The sequence below is a fragment of the Medicago sativa genome, chromosome 6 (assembly GCF_051527215.1).
Source record: "Medicago sativa cultivar Bolivia chromosome 6, Bolivia_mono, whole genome shotgun sequence".
Lineage (NCBI taxonomy): Eukaryota > Viridiplantae > Streptophyta > Magnoliopsida > Fabales > Fabaceae > Medicago > Medicago sativa.
This window is the reverse complement of record NC_140754.1, coordinates 97,286,706-97,310,972: the sequence shown is the minus strand read 5'-3', so window position 1 is coordinate 97,310,972 and position 24,267 is coordinate 97,286,706. Positions and strand designations below refer to the sequence as shown.

Sequence of the window (24,267 nt, the reverse complement as noted above, 5' to 3'; positions counted from 1 at the left end):
CTACTTGACAGGAAAAAAAATACATTAACATTAGGCATAATGATGATTTATTTATGAACCAATGATTGAAATTATTATATATCTATTAAAATAATTTATATGTTTTAATATTTAAATTTTTCATTATGATCACAATATATATAACGGATGCAAAAATATCCCAAGATATATTTTCTCTTTTTTTTTTCACATGTGAAAAGTTTGTTACTAAAGCTCTGAGTGTAGTAACAAAATTGTGTAAAAAAAAAAAAATTCTGAGTGTAGTAAAATCCATAATGACGTCGTACTTTTCAATTGAGAAATAGAAAAATAATTTAATTTGAATGCAGTGATAGTTTATATTTTTTTACACATAAATCATATCAAATTATATCATAGTTTGTTACTAAAGCTCTGAGTGTAGTAACAAAATTGTGTAAAAAAAAAAAAAAATTCTGAGTGTAGTAAAATCCATAATGACGTCGTACTTTTCAATTGAGAAATAGAAAAATAATTTAATTTGAATGCAGTGATAGTTTATATTTTTTTACACATAAATCATATCAAATTATATCATATGTATTTCTGGAGATACTTTAGGAACTAACTTAAGAAAGTGACGCTATAGTGTGCCGTGCAACAAATTTTATAGTTAGTGCATACAAAATTATCCCATAGAAAAATTGAGTGAATGCTTAGACACAATTGCACATTTACATGTACGATCATTGTGTCACCTTAAGGATCTTTGAAGCTCCAATATATCATATATGTCATCCCATCATATCAAATTTAGGAACTAAATAATGAAGATTTTAGTTCAACGGCTAAACATTATGAATCTGGTACCTGCTATAACAACAGTCCAGACAATAATATATCAGATCATTATATTCAACATATATAAATTGCATATTCATCATATGTTTCATTGTACATGTTAGAGTTCAGTTCATTTCATATATTCAATTCCTATGGGCCATATAATTGAAACAACTTTCTCTAATAACCTTTAATTATTGTCATATGTATTAATTTGTTAAGCCACTACTGCTTATTACCTTTTAGACCATTTTGGTGGCTACCTAAAATTCACAATTCTATTTGAAACCTTTCTTTTACTCTCATAAACTTTTTAGCAATATATATGTATACTTCATATAAAATAGCATGACTATAAATTTACATGTAACTCAACATGCTAAAACATATCTAATGCCTAAACTTCTTTTTTTAAGGGAAATTCCTTAATTTATATAAAAACTAATTAATATCCTAAATCCGAACTCGTAATATCATTATACTAATCAAATTGATTCACACACTCGCATGAAATTTCTATCTTATTTCACAAGTTAAAAAACTAAAGATATAAGCAGTGTTTTGAAAATTGTGTATTCAATGCTTTAAAAGTTTTTTTTAGACGATATTCAATGTTTTAAAAGGTCAAACGTTTATATTTTCAATACAAAATTTATTTCTTATTTTCTTTTTTGATTTCTTTTTCTGAGTCAGATTAGTTGACACCAAGTGTCAAACTAAATTAATGAAATTAGTTGACCTTCGATCTTACTGAATACAACCCATTACTCTCCTCTTGTCACACAACTCTGTTCTCTTGCACTGAAGGAAACAATGGTGTCTGAATAACAGCATGCGCACCTTCAGAAGAAAACAATTCAGTAACCTTATCAAAATCTCATTCATTCCCTCCATCAATCAGTAAATCGGACATGAATAAATCATACACACCTTGGTTTTGAGGAGCTTGGAGCCATTTACCAACCTCACTACGCAGCCAAGGATCTCCTGTAACTCAGATGTGTGATCCATCACTTATGCTCCACCTACATCCACTTAAAAGAACTTGTTGCGACATTCATATACTCCGCCAAGCATAACTTGGGTTAAAACCAAGCTTAGCATCAAGAAAAGATGTTTTAGGAAAATATCTTGCTTTGAATATTTGAGAGACCAATGATGTCAGGTTCGTTAAGAAATTTCACCCTTGCTTTGCGACCATAGCCAAGTTAAAAGCATGAAAATTGCAACAACAAAAAAAACATACAACCAAGGTCTTTAGGATACGTTAAACTCTCCCATGTCATCCATTTGATACCACCATTACCTCCGACACCACCCCACTAGAAAGAATTCAACATCCTCTCAATGTCGTTAATCATCTTTCTTGGAAGCACGTAAATACTCATAATGTAGGAGGGAATGGATTGTAACACAGACTTAATCATTACTTTCTTACCCACTTTCGACAATGCGCGTCCTCTCTAAGAGTTGATTTTCTGCCAAATCTGATTCTTAGTATACGCAAAGGTATCTGATTTACTCCTACCAATCATCGTTGACATCCCCATATGTTTTACAGATCCCATCACTAACCGGACCCCCAAGATGAGCGCTAGATCCTCTTGGGCCGCAGGGCTCATATTACGGCTGAAATACACCTTTGATTTAGCTGAATTAATTTCTTGACCTAACGCCTCCGCGTTCGTATGCAGAATTTGAATCAACTTATTAACCTCGATCACATTTTGCTACACTTATTTTTGTGTTTTTGGATGCGTTACCTTTTTTGGTTTTATGGTGTGTGAGGGCGTTATATCTACTTCAATTAGGTTGATTGTAAACTTTTCTTATATATTTGTTTGGTACTAAATATCAGTTAGTATTTACCTTGTGTTTTATTTTGTTAAAAAACTAAAATAAGTAAATTACTGTTTAATTAACTGTGGGATTGGCCTGGTTGTAAACATCTTTTTGTAGATGATGACCTATATTTTTTTTTTATTTTCTTGCATCGAGTAACATCATAATTGTGTACATATTCGTCTCGTGTGTGAATTAGACATCTTAGAAAAACTCAAAATTGGCGAATTAGTTGTGCATCGTACGGGTTTGCTATCCTAGTTGGAAACAAAAGTGCATATCTGAATCAATTTATTGGTTTAGTAAAATCGAAACCCTTTGAATTAAATTGATATGTTAGCCATCAGTGCACACAAGAATCAACAGTTGTTATCTTCGTTGGGTATTAATCCAAGGAGGTGGTTGTGTAGCTGAGAATTTGGGATCAAGAAGAATCATAATTTCACTGTTGGTCTTTCAGCAAAGTGAGTGTACCGATTAGGTGTAGAAAGGGAGAAAGATTCACGTGAGTGGGTTTAACGAATAACTCAGGACCCTTGGATTGAACATAATCAATGGTTAAGATTTGATGCCAAATTAAAGATTAACACTTGGTGTCAACGAATATATATATATATATATATATATATATATATATATATATATATATATATATATATATATATATCAGTTATTTCAATAAAATCCTTATCTATCAATCCAGCTTACTACAAACCTCACCTCAAGGATTCTCAAAGGTTTCAACAGTGCTATCTTAATGTGTCCCACATCGGTTGGGAAATTGTTCAAATAAGAATTTATAAGTAGAGGCAATCATCACCTTATAAGTTGATTTTGGGGGGTTATGTTAAGCCCAATCACAAAGTCTATAATGGTATCAGAGACATCTCCAAGATTCGTACTTGCTCGTTTTTTTGCTATCAGGTTTCTGCTATTAGGATACTTATCCTTTATATCCACACATCACGTCCAATAGTGTTGAGTGTGAGATTATTTGTTAAAGAATATTACATTGATTGAGAGAAGACATGAATAAATATTTATAAGTGGAGGGTAATCATAACTTTTCAAGTCGAATTTGTAAGGTTGTATTAGGCACAATCTCAAATTCTAAGATTCTCAACCCTCCTAAAAATGGGAAGGGAAAATTATTATTTTTCTCAACCTTTTGCTTCTTTTTGACCGTTTATTCCTATACCGAAAATCCCATTTCTTATAAAAAAAAGGATTTGTTCTATTTATATTCTTATTTTTTTAATATATATTTATATTTGTTATATAAGGAAATATATGCTATTTATAGATTGTTATATATATAATTTATATAATATAATTTATAGAATTTACCTCTTAAGGGTGACATACAAGCAATCCATTTTCTCTATTTCTTTATCTCGACGTGAATCGTATGTTTGCAACAAAAGGGACAAAATTTTCTCAATTCCAATCGACTAGGTGTATTGTGTCAATTCTTTTGAATAATATATCTAGAAATACCCCTAGATTCCTTATTAACACTCTCTTTATCACAACTACTACATTTCAAAATAACAATTATTCGTATATCTTTACCCTTGGCCATGAACCTCCTTTGGTTTTTTTTTATTCACTTAACTCTTCTATTTTATGATTTGAAGCGAAGAAGATAAAAGGAACGAAAAAAGTATAAGTTGAGAATTCAAAATCAAATTATGAAAGATTTTGTTCCAAATAATATTATATAGTACAATAATAATTCATTAATACAATGATTTAGAACTATATTTCGAATCACAGTACAATATTTCATTTTTCATTTAAATATCTTGTATGATATTATTGACCCGCCCAAGTATTCTATTACAATTCCATTTATGGTCTCACTCTATTACTAAATTAATAGCAATGCTTCAATTCCATTGAAACCTGGGAAAAACTCCTAATTTCACTGAGGCCAAATCCACCTTTCTTAAATTAGAATGTAAGTTTGGATGAGTATAATTATTTAAATTAAAATGATACAACAAAATGCTTTCATTCAACAACAAAATATATCTATATTATATTAAATGCTTTCACTCAACAATAAAATAAATTTTAAATCATTATCAAGTCACATGGAGTTAATTTCAACTTAAGTTACTTCATTCACAACAGAGAAAAGAAAATTTTCATTCAAATATTTTTTACCTTAAAATTGTTTATACACACAAGTGATTTGTCTCTATCTTTTTGTGATCTTCAAGTCACCCAATACTAATGTTAAGCTCTAATATGTATTCATCTAAATTATCTTTTACCAAATTATACATGATTCAACCATTAAAATACCATTAAAAAATTTGTAGTTATATAAATGTTTTGTATATGTAGTTTTGTTTGCAATTATTTTTTAATTATTAACAATCAAATTTATTTGTACAATCCAAAACAAAAAGAAATATTAATCGATTTAAAATACCGGCAATCTACAATGCATAATAAGCTTAAAGATCGTAACAATTTGAAACTAAGTTCAGTGGACATGTTTGAATTTTTTGAGTGAGATGTTCATCATACAATAGACACAAGCAAGAACAATACATTTCAGGTTTCTATTATCAATATTTTATTGTAATACTTAACAAATTAAACGGATTAATTAAATTTTGAAAAATAATAGAGTATTCTATCTTCCCTCATTTTCAACAACCATGCATATCACTCATAGTTTCTATTGGACGTTGCAAGAGCTCAAAGAGACAATAAAGAAAGAAAAAAAATTAAGTGTTCAAGTGGTAATTGGATTTAGATTAATGTTGTTTATTTCTATGTAGCGATAACATCTCATGTAGAAGTAGCAATTCCTAAAATTTCTCTCGCCACAATTTCTATTTTTAGTTTTTTATACAACTTTAATTTAATTTAATCTATGTTTGATATCACATTTAAGTGGAAATGATTTTAAAGAAATTAGTTTGGTTTGGTTTGATTTTACTTACGTTAGATTTTAACTTTAATTTAATTGAGTTGTTCTTTCAAAGGAATTGAAAGAACATTGTTTTGTGTGTGTGTGTGTGTGTGTTCGCGCGCGTGTAAGTGTTGGGTAAATATAGTTTTGTTTGTAAATATTTCTCTATTATAAACAATCAATCAAATTCCTCAACAAAGAAAACATTCTTATATGGTTTAAGATGTTAACAACGAAGAATGAACTATACCCAAGATGATTGCTTCAAATAAAAAAAAAAATTAAGGAATGCATTTAGATTTCTTGAGAAGGACTTTCATCTCATGTTAGACTACAACAAAAACAATACACAGACTTTTATTTAAAGTACTGCAATTATAAGGAAATTAGATTAATGAATTAAATTGTCAAAGTTTGAAGATAAATTTTTGTAACATTTTAACGATCTCGACAACAATCATCATATAAATAAGAGGATGTTTATGTTTGGAACCAATGGTATTGTAAATGGTTTTAGATTCTTTGTTGAGAAAAGAAATAATTTTATTTAACCTATCTTCCCTTAAGATGGTTTGTATTGCGGTTTGTCCCCATCAGTTTGCAATCTTCAAGTCAACTAAAGTACAAATCCTAAACTCTAAAATTGTTTTAATATAAGTTCTATACACCAAATTGTATATGACCCACTAGTTGAACATTTCCCATCATATAACCAACATTCTCTTAAAACTCCAGACACATTTTTGTAATCCCCCTTGTTAGTACATGAGAGCTTGTTTGTAAAAAGAATTTATCACCAAAAGATGAGAAAAAGTGTATTAAGTCAATCTTTACCCTCATCTCTTCATTCCCTTTATATTATTTGTTTTTATTTCTAAACTCATAATTGCTTCTTTTTAATTTTGAAACTATTCTTCCTTACTTCACCACAATCTTCCTTAACTTTTTACTGACTATGATGAACATTCCACCGTTAAATGTAATCATTGATTACTTCTTTATTTAGTTTTTAAAATATTTTGTTGATCTTTTTTGTTGTTGACAATTTCTGTTTGATTTTTGTGTTCAACAGTTTGGTAACTTTGATGTTGTTGTTAAATGTCAACAATCTATGAAAGTTCAACAAGTTATTGAAGGTAAACAAGTTATTACATCCCTCATTATTTTTTTGTTGTTCCATGTGAAAATTTCATTTCTATTGTTTATCTTTGTTTAACTCTTATGTTTTTTTCTTTCTTTTTGAATGAATATTTATTGATTACATTTGTTTTTTTTTAATATAATAACATATTATTAAAACAACCTTACATACGATTTACCAAGGGCAACACCCATTTGTACGATAACCACTTTAAATTGAATGGTTATTATTCGGTAAGATTCAATTCTGCAATTTGTTATTATTCTTATATGGTTCGGTAAAATGTTCAATTTAATTGAATGGTTATAATACATAAGGAAATTATATGCTACTTTTCGACAATTTAATTATTATAGTTTGTCATCTAAATCCTTATGTAGATATTTAATAGGATCAAACCACAACATATTTATAATAATATCTACAACTTGATCTCTCTTCAACTCCTCCTTTCTAGATGAGGTGTAGAACCAATTAAAGAAGTTATTGGCAGTTGTAAGTCGCTTTTTATTCTTGTCCTTCTCACTCTTGTTGGGAACGGGTTCACCCTTTTTCCATTTTATAACAGTATAATTAACCACAGTTGTTAAGAGGGAATTCCAAAAACGAATTAGAACGAACCTTAAAGGGGATTGCATGGAATGGAAGAAATGATGGATCGTGAAGGGTAGATTCATTATTGGATTCCACCAGCAGGAAAAGAGTCATGGGAATATAAGACTTGGAGACGATGTTGACCCAATCCAAGACTGTGGTGTTACGTGGAACAGATGTGATCAATAGGTCATACATCTGTTCGTTCACGTCGTCGGACGACACCGACTCCGATGCCAACTCCGACGCAGTCGCCGTTGCAATGAGAGCGGAAAGAATGATTGTGAGAATAATCAAGTGAACGAGTGAAGGAGTGAGTGAAGAGGGTTTTAGACCAGTGAGTGAGTGAAGAGGATTTTAGTTTACAGTGAAGAAGACGAGTAACAGTTAATTTCTTTCTTTTTCTTTCTTTCTTTTTTTCTTTTTTAAATTTAATACAAACAATGTAATAACATTATTAATAATAATAAGAAAATTGTTGTTGACACATTTGGTTTGGTTGAGAAACACATATAAAAGACGAAAATGCCCCTCGGCTGTTAACTGCCGAGGAATTCAAAAACCGGCTGCAGTTAACTGCAGAGGAAACCTCGGTAGTTAACTGCCGAGGAAAACAATTATGCAGACAGTGAGTTCTGCATAATTTTAAAGCATTTTCAAGTCATTTTTCGGTCAGTTTTTACCTGTAATTAAACCAGAGCATTTCCAAAGGCAATATAAATCATACAACATTGAAACTCGGTCATAAACAAGAAAAATACAATATAAATGAGGGACTCCCTAAAGACCATTTCACCCGTGACATTCAAAAGGCTAGAAAGGACTGGATGTGCAATAAATGCCTTACACCATAATTGAGGCAATAATTTCAGTAGTTTCTTACGTTCATCACACCTCATTTTAAGTTTTTGAATGAAATTCTCCTCATTATTTACTATTGTAATTCTGTTCTCTAAATAAGTCCAAAACCATAATAATCAAAATTAAATTAAATAAAAATAATAAAAACTACAAACTTAAAATTAATTGTATTGAAAGATATTGAAGGATTTATATAAATTCTTCATATATTCAATCAATGTCGTTATAATATTCTTAAAATTAAAAATATAATAATCAAAAGCAATTAATTTAACATAGTCTAAAAAATTTAATGTGAAAAATTTTGTTTTTTGTTTTTCATTATTTCCCACCCCCTAAAGCCTTTCTCCTCTAAACTCCCAAAGAAAGTATATATGTTACATAATTTATTTTGTTATAAAAAAATGAAAAATAATCGCGGTTTAAAATTCCGTTGTTTACAACAAATAACAAAATTCAAAACTAAAATTGCAGAGACTTATAAATTATGAAGTCTATCAGAATTGAGCATAAACTCAATATCAAGCAAATGTGAGTCACCCTGTCTAAAGATAAATTTTGATATGATGTCAAAATTGTGAATATTAGGCCTAAATAAACCCCAAAAACTAGCTCAAGGTATTAAGGTAGTGTTGTCGATCGCAAAAAAAAGAGCTACATTAGCCTTAATTTAGTTGATAACATTTTGTATTAAGTAGTATATCATAACAAAAACTGTTTGTTTAAATTTCAATATGATATGTTGTCACTATAGCAACAATTTGACGACACAATAATTATCACTATTAATTGTAAAAGTTGACTTACATTGTAATAATAACGTCCGTGATCTTTCCATAACTCATATTTGATGATATCAACATGCTACAATTTAAAGAAGGTTCATCAACAATTGTTCAATAGATAGATGAAATATGTGATACAAATCATACAAAAAAAAGTTTATTACACATACTAGATCCCTAACTTTACCCGAAACACATAGCGGCTCTGTATCATTAAACCAGGAAAAGAAACTGTTTCCATTGACACACAAAACACTATATTTTTGTATATATTCAATATGACAATAAATTAGATACAATAAGTACTAACCTATTCCTGCGTTCTCATTTCTCAATAGACTATTAACATATAATATTTATATTCATAACTATTTAAATGATTTATAGACGAATATAATACGAGATAATTTTGTAACACTAACAACATTAAAATACCACCTACAAACTTATTGATATATAAATATTGTGTAAATATAATTTTGTTTGCAACTCTTTCTCACTTATAAACAATCAAGTTTAATGAAAAAAATGTTATATATATATATATATATATATATATATATATATCGGTTAATTCAATAAAATCCTTATCTATCAATCCAGTTTACTAAAAAATTCATCTCACAGAATCTCAAAGGTTTCAAGAGTGCTATGTTAAATTCAAAATCGTTATTTATGTTTAATTTAAACATAAATATTGATTTACGTTCTATTAATTATATATATGTGTCATGTATGATTTATGTTCATGCTTAACATTTTAACGAATCTGTAGTAAATCATATTATTTACACTGATTGATCAAATCAAACGTTTGAATCTTATTTTCTGAAGGAAATTTGAAGTATTAATGAATGTCTTTTTTAGTGATTGGTCCACTAATCATTGGGTCAGTAACCATTGGGTCCACTATAAAAAGGACTCCCTTTTAACTATGTTCTTACACATTAAAGAACATTCTCTTTCTGCCTCCTTTTCACCAACTGGTAAATTATTTTAATAAAATGATATTATTGTTATCATGGTGAGGCGTCCAACTGTGAGACATTTTTTCTCCCGTAAATTTCAATTGTGAGGCTTGATTTTCTCCCGTAAATTTCACTACCGAGAATTTCTCTCAATTTCTATTTTTAATCTAATTTAATGTATATTTTGGTTTGATGTATAAAGTTGATTGTGATATGTTTGTTTGTTATGGTTGATTTTACTTTGGTTTTATTTAAAATAATATATGATTTTATAATTGATTTTTATACACAAATTTAGAACTCAAATTCACTTTTAAATAAATGCATTCAAAAACATATCACTTTATGATCAACTCATTTTTAGTCATAAAATCAATTAATTCAAAATCAATTTTTATACCAAAAGTGATTTGTATTTGAATACACTTGAATTGAACTATAAAGTTGTGGGTAAAAATCAATTTTAGAGTCAGAAGCTATTTCTACTCAACAAGAACCAAACATATCATAATCAATTAATTATACATCTCTAAAATCAGTTTTGGTCTCTAGAGAAATAGAACCAAACATAAACTTCACCTTTCATCGTAGAATTTATACTTTATTTCATTCATCATGCGTCTCCTGATAATGTTTCTATTTCATTTATGATTTAATTACTTGGTTAAATCTAATTGCTAATCTAGGCTATGGTGTTTCAATTGTAAGTCTCAAATAAGCGTCATCAAATTATCTGAGCAAACTATTCATTTTAATTTCAGTTTTAAATTATGTGGTAGTTACTATTTTCTCCAATTTTATGCAACTTATCTATATCATTTTATTTTACAATATATATATATGTTATGGGGTTTTGTGAATTGTGTATTATTTGGGTTCTTGACAAGAAACATAACATTTTATACAAAAATCTAGGTGAATTGTGAATTGTGTATTCATTGGTACTGCACATTTTTCAACTGCTTAGAAAAGAATTCCAGTCTGGAATGCTTCAAGAAATTGTGTGTGTTACAGGAGTGCATGACTTTGTTACAAATGCTGGATTGATCGTTTCTGGTATCTTAATCGAAAGAGATTGTCGATAGTCTTGACTTACACCGACCAGGAGGTAGAGCAAACAGTGCTCTTTTACACCCACAATAATGCTCTTGAGTTATTCTAGTAAGTAAATCTTTTATTAGTTTTTAGGATTTCTTTTATTAGTTTCATCTGATCCTTTGCATATTTGATAAGCATGTAAATAGTTTGTTAGACTTTTTTGTTGATTTTTAATTGTATAGCTCAGGTTGTTACACAAGTCTTGGGATGTGTATAGCTCAGGTTGTTACACAAGTCTTGGGATGTACTATGTATATATATAACCATCTATATATCAAATAAAGTGAGCAATAAAATATATACTTTATCATCTTTATACGTTTTCTATCATAGTATAAATCGTAGGGTATTCTTTCTTTAATGTGAGTAATGATATTGCAGTAGTAAAAATAGATTTTGGTAATAATAATGAGTTAATGGGAAACTAGTCATGTTTTAGAGATTAATTAATGGATTTCTTTGTTATCGAACATTTTCATCATTGATTTGTGTCGTCGCAATCTTGATGTTGAAAATATTACAAGACAATGAGATCATTTGTCTCCACCGAAGCAACAAGTTTGGTTTGACAAATCAAGAGCTGAGGTTGACAGAACTCTCAGGCTTCGAAGAGACATGTTTGAAGATGAAGATATTATTAGTGATCGACAATTGAAAGAGTTATGGTTAATAGGTTCTGCAGCTTCCATAATATATTATAATAATTGGGTTAGGAAGTCACCCGTTACTGCTACAACTCAGGTTGTTTGCTCTTTACTTATATATCATTAGTAATATGAAATTTTTTGTTTTTTAGTTTATTGGTTGTCCGTGATTCTATTGGTTGATTGAGCGTTTAAATCTTATTTTCAGAGTGATATGGCTGCAATCTTTCATCCACCAGGTCCTGTAGAGGGATCACCTGTGGTTGTGGAGTCATCAAATCTGGTGAGAGAAGTATTCTTGTATAGATAACATATATAATTGGAAAATTTAATATAATTTTCTGTCTCATTTCATTCTCACCATACCTCTTCAACACAGTTTCTACGAAAATGGTATTGAGGAAGTTGAATGAAAGATTATGTATGCACATATAATTTGATATAACATTCTTTTCAAACAAAGTTTATGCTTTTATAAAACTAAACATTATATTAACATTCCAAAATTTTAATGTTTAAGATTGATTTTTTATTTAGTTTTTATTGTAAATCTAGATTTTTACTTTGATTTCTATTGTCAATAATTAAAAATGTGTTGATAGTAAAAAGAAATAAGTTAATTAATAACTGTAACATACTAAAATTATCGGCCAAAATAATTGTTTTTTACTCAAGTTTCAAATATATGTTAAATGTGTTAATTATTCATATTATAACACTAATACCATTAAAATACCATCAAAATGCATGTTTTGTGACACCTTAAACTTTAAATATAATATATAATATTTCTAGCTCTATAAATGGTTGTTGGATGAGTAAAGTATGAGATAGTTTTGTAATACAATCACCATTAAAACGTCATCAACATACTTATATATATAAATTTTGTTTAAATATAGTTTTGCTTGCAAATTTTTCTCTATTATAAACAATCTAATTCAACAACGAAAAAAGTGTTGTTAGTTCTTTTAAAACATCGACAAACAAAATGACATCAAATGATTTAAGTGTATACCATTTTCCAGCGAGTGAATTAGATTTGAAATCTAAAAAAGTAGAGTAAAAAAAAGGTGAAATGTGATCTTTTTTGAGTGTGTGCACCCTTTTTTCAATGAGTAAATTAGATTTTGAAATTATTGAAATAGAAATGTTTACTATTATTCATCAATTTTTTGTCTATATCGTAACTTTTTCAACAAATAAAAAAGTTTTATGCATTAGTGGGGCTAAAAAGTCTCTTAAACTCACTTTATTTTATGACTTTTACATTTCGCACCATATATATTTTTAATTTTTTTTGTTGAAAAAATGTTGTATACGATATTATTTCAACGCGTACTATACTCAAACAGAAACACATAATGTATGTGTATTGCTTCGATACCTGGTAAGGAAACATAACATTTTATATTAACATACAAGTGAATGGAACAAAACATATTGAATTCAAATACATTTTTCATCAATTCACTGCAGATATGTTTCAATAATATTATTGTTTTCACCGTCTTGCAAAATAAGGTAAATTTTAAAAGAAAATGAATTATAATCTCTATTATGCATGATTTTAAGTTTTAGCTACTAAAAGAATCTCATTAAATACCATCAATTTATTTGTTTGTATATATGTATTGAGAAAGAAAATTATCGATATATGCAAACAAATAAATATTATTTAATAAAAAATGGTGGTCAACAAAATCAATGGAACACAATTAATTTTAATTCAAAATTTGTTTTCTTTTAATACCATTGTGTCCCCTAGGACTAACCACACAATGTATTGAGTCCATGAAGGGATTGACCTTATTCATTATATATGGGAGCTAGTTTTACTTGAACACAAATATAAATAAAATATATTTGGGAACACTCACATAAATGGAGCAAAATAAATGAGAAAGAATTTAGTTATATCATTCAATTATTTCTTCTTTAATTTTTTGGATTCATGAGCGTGTCACTAACCACTTTTTATGTTTTTTATTTGTGTTCGTGAATATGTAAGCATTTCTCTAGATATGGAGTATTGGTTTTTTTTTTTGACAAAGATGTGGAGTATTGGTTAAAAGTTTGCTTAAAACAATTTCATATTTCACCATTACTAATATGAGGTCTCTATTAATATTGAAAGGTCAAATGTCTTTTAAGGAACATTTAAAGCAAATGTTTTTTTTTTAACTATATTTGCATTTAAGACAAATGTTGAATAGACTTATCAGACAAATGTATTTGGTACAATGACGAATAATTTCGGTACCAATTTCACCGTCTACTAATGAGGTCCATGTAAAGACAGAGAAAATATGTATATAGATTTATCGAACATAAGATTTGTTAGCGCATAAGAAAATCAAACCTAAAACTTGAAAATGGTGCATTTTGATATCCCAAGCTTACACCAATAACTATGACTAATTAATAAAAAAAGATAAATCTTATTTTGAATATTAATTAAATAATCCATCATCATAATACACTTGGAGGTTGGAATGATCTTGAAGTAATTGATATTATGAAAGGGCATTTTGGTAAATGGCAAAAGTATGAACATAAATATTAGAAGCTTTAATAATTGGAACGTTTAACAAGAAAAGTAAACAACGGTCATATAATCTATCTATCATATACTTTCCATGAGACACGACACAAATGTTGAAGAGAGAGCAATGTGACTACAATAAACATGATTCTAGCTTCTTTCATTGGAAGGTAATTCATATCAATTATCCTCTAATCTAATAGAATAAACAATTGGAAAACCTTGAATCATGTCTCTTAATACTAACATATTCTATTAAATTAAGAGACATGATTCAAGGTTTTCCAATTGTTTATAGATGGGCTCCTGTAAGTACATTCTATGCATTTACATTATTTTTCTTCAACTTATTAAGATCAAGATGGTTTCAATTGAACATGTATTGATTGATTCAGAATGCTAGATTACCATTGCCTTGACCATATTGTATATGTTCATTTTGCAAAATCCATGATTTGAGATACATATTATTCTATGATAGTATAATTGAAGATGATTAGTGAATACTTGATTTAACAAATGATGATTAGTTTAATTAAGAGCTAAGTTATAGGTTTGGAAGTCTAGGATGAATTAATTGACTGATTATGAAGTAAGTATTTTCTCTGGTTGTGAGTTAATCAATTAAGTCTTTGTAATCAAATATTTACTATGATGATTGTGAGAATAATTAGTAATCTACACAATTTGTGTGAAGTGTTGTTGACCCAAAAGATTAAATATAAATGCACATTTGCATCTTACATAAAGGATATATCAAAGTGCAATTTTTTTAACTTCAATGATTCATTTGTTGAACAGATGCAAACCAAGGGAGATGCCTTGCAAACAGAATTTCAACTGTTGAGTACATTTGATTATGCTTGGAACACAATTAATAACGGTCCACGGCGTCCCGGTGATATTCTTGAAATGCTCAACAAAATATCTTCCAGCACAAGAACATTTTCAGATGTAGCCAAATCACTTCTACCCTTCACTCAAAAGAAAGTAGGGATACCAATTAAATCAAGTATGTTGCCTATGAAAGATAACAAATCCGATGAAGCAGACAATGGCAGCTACAATTTCCTATCTCGCGTGTTCAAATTCCACCGGTCGCGTCCTAAGATAGTTCAAGATACAACTGATTTTTCCGTTGAGAAGAGTGGTAAAATTTGTGGAGTGAATTTGGATAATAGTTCTATTTGTACAAAGACGCCGGTCGAAAAAAGAGTTAGGTGTCATGAACATAAAGGAATGAGAATAAGAACATCCAAGTCAGAATCAAAAAGAGGAAATGCTTGTAGGTACTAAAATATTGACCATGATGTTGAAGATCTTCCACAAACAATGGCTGAGAGTCTTGTTGATGAGAGTATCACCAAAACTATTACATGTGGAATTATTTTGAAAGATGGATCCACTTGTAGAAAACAACCAGTTAAAGGAAGAAAAAGATGTCATGATCATAAAGGGAAGAGAATTCGTGCATTTGTTCCTATTAATTAGAAATAATTGATGATGAAGAATGGTCAATTTTTTTGATAGACCACAAAATTATGTACTTGTTCAAGTTTATACTTACATCTAATCTATGTAATACATAGTTGTTACTTGTAGATCATAGATCACTAGTGTTTGATTGTGGTTTCTTAATTCATTCACTTTAACCTTTACAAATTTATTTATTATACCTTAGTTGTAGTTTGAATTTATTCCGAACAGAGATATGGAAGCAAATAAAAAAAATATGGTATTATATAGGCAGGCCGTTGGATCGGATCGGATTATAAAGACTAGTACTGTATGTTTGATAGTGTGAGGATTGTAACATGATTCAAATTTGATTTTAGAGTTCCATTATTTTTTGACGAGTTAGAGTTCCATTAAATGTGATAATTATTTATGTTTGAATTTCCTCTAGTTAAAAAACTATAAATTTTCTATTCCGATGTTTAAATCCTCAAACCACATTTGTAGAAATACAAAAACATTCCCACAAAATCCTCAAATTAGACTTTGTCCCTTTGATACCACTTTCAAATGTGAGTTTTTAAAACTGATCTTGTAAAGATGGGTTCGAAATAGCTTACGCTATTTTTGAGCATGTTTTCCTAAAAATTATTTTTTAAAATATAAAGTAAGAATCACTTTTATAAAATTTATAATACTCGGCATCATAATATAGAAAATATGTTATTTGAAGAACTATTTACAGTATCCATCCTTTATATTTTCAGAGCAAATTCAATAGTATTAACGGTTAAGCGTGGGAGAGTGTATTGAGAAAGGTGTCCGTTTTTCAAACCGAATTTATAAAAGGCTTTTATATATGTGTTTAGTCCCTGCAAATAGGGGTCATTTAAAAAATGGTCCCTATATTCCTTAATCCTGGCATTTTGCTCTGCCAAAATTTAATCATTTAAAAATTGATCCCTCAGCCCGGTTAATTACTGTCACGACACAACGTGAAATTACAAAAATACCCCTGTAATTAATGATGTGGCAGTGATTAAGTGGGGAGAGAGAGAGACACAATTTTAAGTGATTAAATTTTGGCAGACAAAATGCCAGGATTAAAGAATACCATTTTTTAAATGACCATATCTGCAGGGACTAAACACATATAAGAGCCTTTATAAAATTTTCGTCAACTCAAATCGTAAGAAGTTAAAAACGTGTTGTTGGGTGTTGTGAATTAACACAGGCGGATATAAGGGTAGCACTTGTGTGACATAGAGTTGGGTGACATTGACAATCACAATGTCACAATGCTTGTGAAAGAGAGAGAGAAACACAAGCATTGTGACATTGTGATTGGCCAATGTCATCAATGTCACCCAAGTCTATGTCACCCAAGTGCTATCACGGATATAATAGTAGTATAATTATTTTTTAGGGGAGTAGTTGTAGATGATTTTTTATTTTTTTTAGTGAAGTAGTTGTAGATGATGATTCATAAGTTAAAAACGGTTCCAAAATAACTGTTCCTTAAAAAAAAAACGGTTCCAAAATGAAAAAAAAATTACATGACCCTATAAATAAATGAGGAAAAAAAAAAATCAAGGATTCACGGAAAACAAAAAACCTAGGATTTGTGTTGTGCAAAGAACAGTGACGCCGCCAATCCAAAAACATCAGAGACATCGTCGAACCAAAACATCATCACTACTAATTAATTTACACAGTAAGTATCCTTGACACGCCATAATTTTCATGATTGGTTGACACGAGCTTGGTAATATTATCATATTTGTGAATTGATTTATTATCTTTGCCACTTTTGGATGTGTGTTTATGATGAATCATAGCCCAAGTTAGGGTTTATGTCTTTAGTAAAAAATAATTTGAATCATAGCCCAAGTTAGGGTTTATGTCTTTAGTTAAATATAATCTATACCTATTAATAAAGGCAAAACACACTTTTGGTGTAGCCTATTTTTTTACCTAAATTACCCTTCACAAAATGCAAATATTTTAAAAAGAAATTAACTACTCGAAGTCAGTTACCATCTTTTCAAAAACAAGATGTAACCGATCTCATAAATCAAAATGAAAATTTAAGAGTATGGATTTGGGAGGAATGGCCAAAACAGAAATATGGCCAAAAGAGGAATAACATTGAAACCTTATGGATCATAGCGGCCATGTTTCTGGTGAAGTAGAAACTTGATGAAACTTTTTATGGTTTAGGCTTAAAGGATTGTTGTGACATGTTGATTTTTTCAATTTGATTTATTTTGCTGAAGTCCTTTAAATAGATGTATATAATCAGGGATCATCTATTTTGGATCGATTGTGAAGGTTGGTGACTTTTTTTCGTTGTGTTTCTGGATCATATATAGGTAACATGGAACTTACTCTTATATAGTTATCATGATATATCTTAGATGATGACTTAAATCTATCTATACAATTTAACCTGGTCAAGGAAATGTACTATGCTTATGAAGATTTGTAATTTTTGAAATCAAACATGGATATTGTTTAGTCGCTAAAACTCCGCACATTGTACTGGTATTATTATTTTTCGGATGAGGGATGAGATCCTTACGAGTGCTTATTTTTCAAATGAATGAAGCCATCATACTGGAAGAAAAAAGACGGGGAGGGTCTCATCTCATACAATACAAAATTTGCATATGCATTCTTAATTTCTTTGATAACTCAATGGATTTTGGTCTTTAAATGAACCTTCATCCTTCCATGACCGCATCAGGCGACAATTATGTGTAAACCCACATTACAACGCTGCAACGATTCTAACATAGTTGGTGCAAGAACCACATCACACTGAGTCAATATGCAGCAGCCGATGTAGTGATCATACAAAGTATTTATCTATCTAACTATTTTACATTTTTCAGTTTTCTTTTTGGAAAGGGATTAAGAGAGGGTTCATATTGGAGGTCATGAAATTGTGGTAAATGGTTAGTGATTTACGTCATTACTTCAAACTATATATTGTCTCTTTATTTTTTGTTATTTTTTTTTCTGTCTAATTCTTCTATTTTCCTTTCTTTTCATACAAGCGTATATTTATTTAGGTTGGACATAACAACACACGATCATCATATAAGTATAGCATAATTTGGCTTTGAGAGAATTAGGATCTGAATTCAAGGTGTTTTGACTAGATTTAATTTGATTATTGCAATTTTCAAATGTGCCAGATGCTTGCTCCCAACAACTACAACTACAACGAATAACGATTGACATTGAAGTGGAGTTCTATTTAGTTTCAGTTAGCAACATGACGTCGCACTCTAATGATATACCGATGTAACTCTTTTCCTTTGCTTTCTTCTTCTACTGTGAGACTATTTTAAATTTCCTAAATTTAGATTGGATTTTTCATCTAAATGTCCTTTTCAATTCGAACTGTTCAGGTGTAGTATTCAATAATGCACTTTTTATCTTATTTTGTTAACTTCATGAATCTTCTTTTGAAAAAAATCACATGAGTATGCTTTAACAGGGTGATTTATGGCAGTTTCTCTCTCTTTCTATTTAACAATTCCTAATGAGAATTGAGGATTGAGCGGTTCTATTGTTTTTCTTCTCAGGACAAAAAAAACCAATGAAAATGGGAGCAGAGACGTTCCAAATTACAATTGCAAGAGACGTTTCATCCACAGATAAAGAGGAAAACATGACAGGGTTTCACCAAGTTTCTATATTTCTTATCCCTTTTATCATCCATTTATTTTAGAACAAAGAGAAATATACATTTCATCCAATTGAAAACAATAGGTACATACTTTCATCATACACTTCTTATTTTTAATTTCAATTTCAGTATGAATGGATAATTTAGTTGGTGATTTTATTGATCAATTTTTTGTTTCTATTATATCCTTCATTGACTTTTTCTTCAAACTTCCCTCACAATGATTTATTCTATTCATTTGTTTTTCTTTAATTTTCATATGCTATTCCCATTATATTTTAATAATCCCTTTTTTAGTGGGGAAAATTGATGTAACTTCTATTATATTTCAATCTTTTAATCTTACTTTTTTTTTCGAACATGAATCTTCTAACCCTTCCTTTGTTTTCATTTTTTTTTTCTTCATGAAAGTGGTTTCCTATTGTCATCTTCCATAACTATTAATGGGAACAAGAATGGGACGATCATGAAATATTAGTAGGTTACAATTAACTCTCTTGCTTTGTGTGTTATGCTTCTACGGTTTTTAATATTCATCCATGTCTTCTTATACTAACATGACACACTTTTTTCTTTTACCATTATTTTTTCTTTGTTTCCTTTTTTTTTTAAATTTTTTTTTTAGAGATTTTGTTCTATGTTTTTTTTTCTTTTACCATTAAAAAACTGTTCAAACTTTGTTCATAATAGTGTGATCAATTTCAAAAACCATATTATTATTATTTAAAGTATCTACATTAAATATGTTGACAATATTTCGTAACCAAGGTCGACCTGTTTATGAAAATGTAGCTGATTTTGTGAATCGATATAGAATGATTTAGTTATCTTTTAAGAAGCCATTCGTTGCATGTGCTTATTAGAAACCAACAAATTGAGAGTGGGAGTTAGAGGAAAATCGTACAATTTTACTACTATTATTTCCAGTTTTTGAGTTTTGAACTTTAACCTTAACTTTCTTTTTCTTTTTCATTTACTATTTGTTTTCGATCAGCGCTGGTTCAATGTGAGATGGAGGACAAGAGTAGAGGAAGAGAAGAGACAAAATAATATCTAAGGAACATAGGGAGCCATCAAGGTGACCCTTTGACCGTGGCCTAAATGCAAATCCTCATAGCACTCACATGAAATGATGAAGGAAGGGGGCATAAGGTTTTTGGAGAGAGATAGAGAGAGAGAGGTTTGTTTACTAATTTTAGTTAAAATATTTTCTTATTCTGTTTCTAGAATTAATTTTATTCTCTTCATTTCTTTTGTAGAACATGTCTTATATTTTTATTTCAAAGAAAATAATTTGGGTTTTTTTTTTCTTCAAATATAGGTATACCTATAAATAAAGACCCATTTTTGTGTATTTTGTACCTCTGGACTTATTTGATATTTGTTTTGTGTTACTCATGTATACTTTACCCAAGTTCAACCCCTAAACTCATTCCAACCTCAACCATAGAGTGGAGAATAAGAACCATAAGGAGTGGGAGAAAGCTCTAAAGGTAAATATACATGTTTTGAAATATATTTTAATGAAGTGATTATATAACAAACTTTATTTTAGGCTTTTGAAATGCAAAGTGCTAAAGAAATTATTCTTTGAATGGCAAAGGTATAAAGAGATTAATTGTGCATTTGGAATCACAATGAAAGGTGATAACGGGCGGTTGATATTATAATTTTCTTAAGTTTCATTTATATTTCTATTTTATTGTGAGCATCTTAGATAGTATGAAGTGTGTTAAGTGAGAGATATGTCAATTGTCTTATGTTTACAACTATTTGAATTAATAAATAACAATCATAATATGTTCTAATCCTCTCTTATTCTCTTGCTATCTAATTATATCTCTTTATTTATTCATAGAATAGATATTATTCCAAAGTAACATTTTCTATTTCAACCTATCATTTTTGTGTACATACATGCGTTAGCGCAGTAGAAAAGGCGGACAGACGGGCACGGGAGTGCCCGTCTGGACGCTAGTTTAAAGAAAGTAAAAAAGGAAAGCATGTTTTATGCATATTTTGTTTATGATGAATCATAGCCCAATTTAGGGTTTATGTCTTTCTTTAAATCTAATTTAAAGAAAATAAAAAAGGATAACATGTTGTATGCATATTTTGTTTATGATGAATCATAGCCCAATTTAGGGTTTATGTCTTTAGTTAAAAAGAATTTGTAGAAAGTAAAAAAGGATAACATGTTGTATGCATATTTTGTTTATGATGAATTAATCATAGCCCAAGTTAGGGTTTATGTCTTTAGTTAAAAAGAATTTGTAGAAAGTAAAAAATGATAACATCTTGTATGCATATTTTGTTTTGAGTTTAGGAAGAATGTAAAAAAGGATAACATGTTCTATTCCCGTTCTTTGGGTTTGAAGTGATAGTGTTTGATATGTTTTGGTGGTGTTTTAACTATGAGAGAATAATGCAATATGTATAGACTCTATTTTGCATGCATGCATGCAGTTTCGGATGTTATATGGTTTGATATTTGTGCAACTTTGTTAGGTCAGTCAAGTGCAACCAAAGATAAGGAAAGAAGCGGAAGACTGTTAAAGATGGAAAAGAAAAAGAAAAGTGAAATACATATACAAGATGCTGGCAGAGACAGACTAAGTGACCTTCCCGACCATGTGCTTCTCCGAATAATTGAATTTATGAACATAAAATGTTCTGTTCAAACTTGTGTTTTGTCTAAACGATGGAAGGATATTTGGAAATGTCTCACTAGACTTTTATTCGTTCGCTTCTACGAAGACAATGATATCACCACCAAGTTTGTATCCCACATTTTGTCTGGCCGTGACGACGCTCTTCCCCTTCATAGTCTAACATATATTCATTATGATGATAATATAGATCCCCATATAGACACAATTCTCAAGGTCATCACATATGCTGCATCACATAATGTGAAGAAACTCAACGTTGATGTCGATGGATTTGTTGTCTTCAAGGAACTTGAATTGCCCCCTTCCATCTTTTATTGTCGTTCTTTGACATTTCTTCACCTTCGCTTTTGGTGGCAGCATTCATATAATACTAAGAAAATGATTCCAAAATCTTTGAACTTGCCGTTATTGAAAACCTTGCATCTTGAGAATCTCTCTTTCACTACAAGTGACAATGGTTGTGTTGAGCCCTTTTCAACATATAACATGTTGAATACTTTAGTCATTATGGGTTGTCGTTTACACAAACCCTCTGCATATCCAATTCTAATGTTTCTAGTTTGACCTTAGCATGTACCCATATGCATAAAGTTGTGATTTCTACTCCAAAACTTACTTCTCTCACTATCAGTGGCCTTCTTAATCCTAACTTCCAAGTCCCCTCTGCATACAATTTACCTTTTCTAGAAGAATTAAATATCGATTACAGTTTTCTTTATAAACCGGACGAAAGTTTAGTCATGATTAGTTGGTTGCAATTGTTTGATAAGGTCAAGATTATGACTCTCGGTTTCGATACCCTTAAAGAGACATATAAAGTAAGTTACTTTAGTATCTTTTATCCTATTTATATTTTTTATTTTTGATGTTGCTCAAGATAGGTATTAATCCTTATGCCAATATTTTCCAAATAAACAATCTTGTTTGTCTTTCACGTTATTCATTTGAAATGTATCCAATCCATTCTAATTATGCAGGTTCTAAACAATAATGGTAGAACTGAACCTCCTTGCTTTGTTAGATTGAAGTCATGCAAAGTGAAAATGGATAATTCAACGATATCTAACGAGAGTGTAAGAGGTTTGGTAACATATCTACTTCAAAATTCACCACTTGACAGATTTGATATCATCACTGTGGAAGGTTTTGAGATTAGGTATTGATTTTTACTAAATACTTTGCATTTGCTTCGTTTACTATATATATATATATATATATATATATATATATATATATATATATATATATGGGTTATGATAGAAGACACCTTTTATGAAGGTGTCTTTTATCAAGTTACTCTATGAACATTTGCGAAAAGACACCAACTTACTTTTAGGAAGGTGTCTTTTATCAAAGTTATAACTAAAAAATGAAAATCACACCTTAAGGTGTGACTTGATAAAAGACACCACCAAAGGGTGGCTTGTAACATAACCCTATATATATATATATATTCGAGTTTTTAGCCATTAGGCTACTTAACCAAAAAAGAGAGTAGAGGGTCAATTAAGAATATATTCGAGTTTCTATCCATTAGACTACTTGACCAAAAAAGAGACCAAAAAAGAGAGTAGAGGGTCAACTAACGGCCATAGCAGTCGATAGCAGCTGCACGTAGCGTAGTCGGCATAGCGGTGCAGAACCAAATAGCGGCCGCTTTAGCTGCTATAGCGGCGTAGCAGTTCGGATAGCGACCGGTTTGGCCGCTATTTGATTTTAATATGAAATTTCCAAATCCTTATTTATTAATTTTGTTACGTCTGCGGCAACTTAACCTAATTTTTTCCCGCCCATTTGCTTTATTAGATTTACAATTATTTAACCTAACAAATTTCATCTAAAAAAATGCATTGCACACCAATTTCATTCCTATCCTCTTGCCTTTTTTTTTTAAGAAATATTTTCTACCATATCAATGATCTTACGGGTTAAAGATTATTTATTGGTCTCTATTATAGTCGAGAAAACCCGTGCAACGCACGGTTCAAAAGTCTAGTTAACCCTATGTTTAAAACCTTTTTGAGGGCTTTTGGGGATTCTGTAAACCCTAACATTGTTTAATGGTTTCTCTCTCTCTCTCTCTCTCTCTCTCTCTCTCTCTCTCTCTCTCTCTCTCTCTCTCTCTCTCTCTCTCTCTCTCTCTCTCTCTCTCTCTCTCTCTCTCTCTCTCTCTCTCTCTCTCTCTCTCTCTCTCTCTCTCTCTCTCTCTCTCTCTCCTTTCATCTTCTATTGTAT

The 24,267-nt window shown here is 29.9% G+C and overlaps 1 long non-coding RNA gene and 2 pseudogenes across 2 annotated transcripts; all 3 read left to right on the top strand.

Moving 5' to 3' along the window:
• The first annotated feature begins 14,477 nt into the window (after positions 1 to 14,477).
• Positions 14,478 to 15,816, top strand: LOC146918690 (protein EFFECTOR OF TRANSCRIPTION 2-like; annotated as a pseudogene). The gene is made up of 2 exons (XR_015016705.1): positions 14,478 to 14,516; positions 15,010 to 15,816. The product of XR_015016705.1 is annotated as a protein EFFECTOR OF TRANSCRIPTION 2-like (transcript).
• Positions 15,817 to 18,315: 2,499 nt separating this feature from the next.
• LOC146918689 (uncharacterized) lies at positions 18,316 to 21,183 on the top strand. Its single transcript, XR_015016335.1, has 3 exons — positions 18,316 to 18,620; positions 18,864 to 19,837; positions 20,355 to 21,183. It is a non-coding gene; the product is annotated as an uncharacterized LOC146918689 (long non-coding RNA).
• Positions 21,184 to 21,370: 187 nt separating this feature from the next.
• On the top strand, positions 21,371 to 23,195 carry LOC146918688 (F-box/LRR-repeat protein At3g26922-like; annotated as a pseudogene).
• Positions 23,196 to 24,267: the final 1,072 nt, after the last annotated feature.